The sequence below is a fragment of the Schistosoma haematobium genome, chromosome 1, assembly GCF_000699445.3.
Source record: "Schistosoma haematobium chromosome 1, whole genome shotgun sequence".
NCBI classification, from domain to species: Eukaryota; Metazoa; Platyhelminthes; class Trematoda; order Strigeidida; family Schistosomatidae; genus Schistosoma; species Schistosoma haematobium.
The window spans coordinates 72,299,616-72,304,553 of NC_067196.1; positions in this window are offsets into that span (position 1 = coordinate 72,299,616).

Below are 4,938 nucleotides of genomic sequence, written 5' to 3' on the forward strand. Positions count from 1 at the left end.
CTTCAAACTTCAAGTTTGGTCGAATAGATAAATAACTCATTGTTACCCATTTTATGTATTGGTGTTAGTAGCTTATAAAGAGATGTTTGAAGAAATATCATTTTCAATATTTCTTAAGATAAAAAGAAGTGGAATATTATTTCAAGCTGTTTCAGTTTGGAATGTACAGGTCAGATGGCCTGTGTTAGTCCTGAAAATGGTCGTCTCTCAATTGATCCAACTTTATTTTGAAGGCTTCGACAGATGAAGATCTAATCACGTGTTAAGACAATTGATTCTATTCGTTAATGATTCGATGGGAAAGTCAAATGGTTGAGATGATTGTGGACGGAATAGAAGCTTTCGCTCAACGGGCTTCCGTGTCTAGTAGCAGTGGATCATCAATACCTACAGGCAGGAACATAGGCATATTAACGATAATATAGGAAAAAGAAATTAATAAATCATAGTAAGACATTATCCTTAGTCTTTAAGAATAGGTCTAGTTGCCTCTTAAAGGACTCCTGTGAAGTCGCTTGGTCTAGCTCAGCTGGCAGCGAATCCTAGCATTTAACAACTCTTAAGGGTGAAAGTTGTGTCTACAGTCCGTTCTGTTTTGCTATGTCTCTAGTTTCTGGATTTTACCCCTAAGGTTTGTGTTGGAGCTAAACTTAAATAGGTATTTAAAAGGATGTCTAGAAGTGTTTAGGATATTGTCAGCCATTAGAAATTCACTTTTAAGACGCCTATATTCTAACGGGTAATGGTTTAGTGATTGAAGGCGCTCTTCATAAGACTTGAATTTGATTCCCCGAACTGAATTCGCGGCTCGCCTTTGGGTACGCTCCAGAGCGTCCTTATCCTTTTGGAGTGAGGAAGGAAATACTATGTTTCCGTACTCTAAACGGGGACGAATGAAACTGTTGAAGACTCGGGATACCACTAGAGAGGAGTTTCTTAAGTTGTAACTATGGTCTGAGACATGTCGCAGATGGACTGCTTTACACTTTCAAGTATTAAAGGTAAGTCCGTTATCGTCTGCCCAACTTTGGAGTCGAGTCAGATCCTCCTGAAGTGCCTATATATCGTCTTGGTTGCGTATCTCTCTCCAAAGTTTCACGTCGTCGGCGAAAAGTAACAAGTCTGACGATTCCTGTTGTGGAAGATCATTTATATAAATCAAGAACAGAAGAGGTCCTAGTATTGAGCCCCGGGGGAACCCACTAGGACATTCCACAGCCTGAGATAAAGTGAAGTTAACCCTGACCTTAAAATGTCGATTTTCAGATATGAACTGAGCCAATCAATTAGAGGTGGTCTGATAGCCAATCGTTTGAGCTTATTGATAAGACATATATGGTTAACCCTATCAAAAGCTTTTGAGAAATCAAGGTAAATGATATCAACCTTCCCCTTGCGATCGAGGATGCTTGTCCATCTGTCCACCAAAGTGAGCACGTTGGTTATACAGGAATGACGCTTCCTGAAACCATGCTGTTGCGATGAGAAGAAATTTAAGGACAGTAAATAGTCATGTATACCATCGCATATCAGGGACTCCATGATTTTCGAAAGTATAGAGAGGAGAGCCACCGGTCGGTAACTTGAAAGTCCGCTGCGTCGACCTCCTTTGAAAATTGGTGTGATGTGAACCAGCCCCCAAATTTCCGGTAGTTTGCCTCAGCTTAGTGAGTGTGAGAACATGACGCTAAGTGGTGTTGCCAGGATTAAGGCTTCTTCCCTCAGTATAGCAGAATGTACCATATCTGGGCCAAGAGAAGTGTCTTTTCTTAGGTGCTGCAGTTTCCGGAACACTAATTCAGAGCTCAGTTTCACTTCGGAACGTCCTGTGCAGTTGCAGTTGAAGTTTTCATTATTATAGTTGGTGTGGGTCGGTTGAAATGTCCGAGAATATTGCTCAGCCAAAAAGTTAGAGGCGTCGCCGTAGTTAATGGTAGGTCCACTAGGACCTAGCAGTTGGGAAACTCCAGTTTTGGCTTGACGATGAGAGGCTGCATAACGGAATAAGCTCTTCGGATTGGAGGCAAATTTGTCCATAAGCTTTGTCTAGTACTGAAGCCTGTCTTCTCTTATTGCCTTTGTGCATAGTTTACTTATATGTTTGTGTTGCGTGTATGCGCCGTTTGTATTCTGCCCAACAGTGCCTTTTGAGGCCTAGCAAACGAAAAGTGTGGTTCTTGATGACTGTAGGCTGCTTGTGGCTTTTGTGGACCGTTTGAGGAACAGGCTGCTTTGTAGCACATAAAATCATGTGCAGTAAGAAGTCCCAATAAGCAACCACATCAAGTTGAGGGTGAATTTCTCAATTCACCTGTTGTAGATAGTCTTGTCAAGCTGACACATTCAACCGTTTGAAATTCCAGCGCTTGTTGTTGGTGGGATGTCTTAGCCAACTTTTGCTGATAAAGCTAGAAGCTATGCCAACATGATCGCTTCTCCCCAGTAGAGCTATCATTGAGAGGTTGTCAACTAGAAATTCTTCGTTTGTACATACAGTCTAAGCGCGACGGCGTCTGACTGTTTCTCCAACGAGTTGCGGCTTCACATTTTCGAATAATCGCAGATCGTTAATGAAGTTGAAGAACCGAGCTTCAGTAGAACTTTCACCTCTAATATATTTATGTTCCGTGAAATTTACTTTAGGAAGGTTGAAGTCCCCTAGAAGCAGGATATGAGTGAATCCAAGCGAATAGAGCGGGGTAATCTGCTCAGCATGCGATTGTCGTACTCGGTGTGGGCAGTGGGCCTCCTATAGATGACTCCAACTAGACACCTCGAGGAGGTAGATAATCTTACTGTGCACCATACGGATTCATCATGATTGACAAACTCTTAGTTATACAGTTGATGTTCTTCCAAACAAGAACGCATGAGGCTACTTCGCCTCCATTCCTATTTTTCTGTCATTGCGAAACAAAGACATCACAGGTATCGCTAGCTTCTGTGCTGTAAACTGAGAAGATATCCATATTTCAGATATTCCTATCGGATGAGTATTATTGGAACTACTGTGTTCACGCAGCTCATCCATTTTATTCGGTAAGCTTGGGGCATTCGTATATAAGCAGTTTATGCTCTCGATTTGAAACGCGTGAGCTTCCTCGTCCTGTTAATCTGTACGAGCCTTATATGAATGGACAGGTAGTCTACTTACATAGAGTTTTCCAAGCTGGTAGCCCCTGTCCTTTCTATGGCTTCTTCATGATATTCGCAGTCCACAAGTGGAACAGTCACCTCCAACTTGCCTTTGTGCTTGGTCCTGGCGTCGTGTGGCCTATCCGGATGCATATGGATTCCAGTTGGTAACCGACATCTATTGGCATGAAAGGCTTTCAGAGTTGCAGCCGTGTTCTAGAATATCTATCCTTCTTGGCTAGTCTCATCACTTGTTGAGTCAGCACGTTTGTGAGCTTCAAGGATTGCTTGATGAATCTCCATTCCCTAATATCAGAGTTTGTGTGATCAGTGTACGTGTTTTACGGTAAACCTTGCACAACGATATTTCTTCCGCGGAAATTCTCGCGAGATTCCTTTGGGATGTTCCAAATGAGATTGCGCTCAGGATAATGGGTGTCAGGCAGTATTCTTACGTTCCCACCAGATTTCACTAAGTGACTAGCTAGTAGGATATCCTCTACGTCGGTAGTTTGAGTGTTACACGAAGTGATTTTGATGCCTAGAGTCCTTTCACCGAGCGGGCCGTGTGACCGTCAAAGGCTCTATTCTGGAAAGTTCAAGCTTCTTGTTTAATTCTTCCCAGAGTGTCCTGTCATGTTTGTACTGCAAACTGAGGGGAAGGTCAGGGGTGTCTTTAAGGTTCATGATTATGAGAGAATCGTCACGAAGCGTTGATGTTTTTCAGGTTTTTCGGTGTTCAGGTTGAGCACCTTGTTGTTTGGAGGTCTGATTCCCAGGCTGTTTGATGACCGGACGGACATCCTTGGGGGTAGACTGTGCTGTCAATCCACCAGTTGATTTCGGTACAATACTTGGGATGTTCAGCTTCTTAGGTGGTGAAGTCTGGTCCTTTGTACCTTGGTAACAGGGGTCCGATCATTTACAGAATTCTTGGGAACCACTGTTACATTTAGGGACCATGTGCTTGGAGGCTCAAGTCTGCTGAGGGAGTCTATTACCGTCAACGTTATGATGGAGCTGGGTTTCAGTACGTCATCACTAGTGTTATTGCATGCTGCATCGGTAGTCGACCTATCGACATCCCTATTCCTGTTTTCGTTGAGCGCCCTTGTTTGTCTACCCGTTTTATGACTGTCTTTTTTGAAGTTTGCTGACAACTTATTCCGCAGACCTGTTAATAGGACAATAGTGTTACTCAGCAAAACTTCAGCATCCGTGTTGCACATGACGCATACCCACCTATGATACGACTTCCTGAGTCTGTTGTGAGCAGTTGCTGTGAGATCTGTGCATGTGTCTCGGACCCAACCTTTGCAATTGTCCGACGGCATGCCAGATGTAACAGCAAAACAGCATCCAGGACGCTTACATGAATTTTTCATGACTATATCGACGTGAACTGTTTTATAGATGATAGCAAAAGCCTAAGACCGTAAAAAACAGTACATTAAAAACAGGCGAAAATGGATAAAAACGAGTTAGGATAAACTGAAACTAGCATTTACGTGAAAAACTGAAAAAAATAACCGAATAGTAAGCCGAGGCGAAACCGTAGTTAACTATTAAGTTGGGTAAAACTAAAAAAAGTAATCTACCAAACGTATAGCTCAGAATAGATTCTTTAGCTCAGAAATGGTAATTTTATTGCGTAAGAACACAGCAAAAGTTTAAGGAATGCAAATCACGTTAAGACTAAAATACCGTTAGAAAAGCGCGCGCAACCGATAGTTATCTGACAAGTAATTTGTTCTAGACTTCTCTCGTCATTGCCCAGTGATCTAAATCTCTCTCACACTCTTT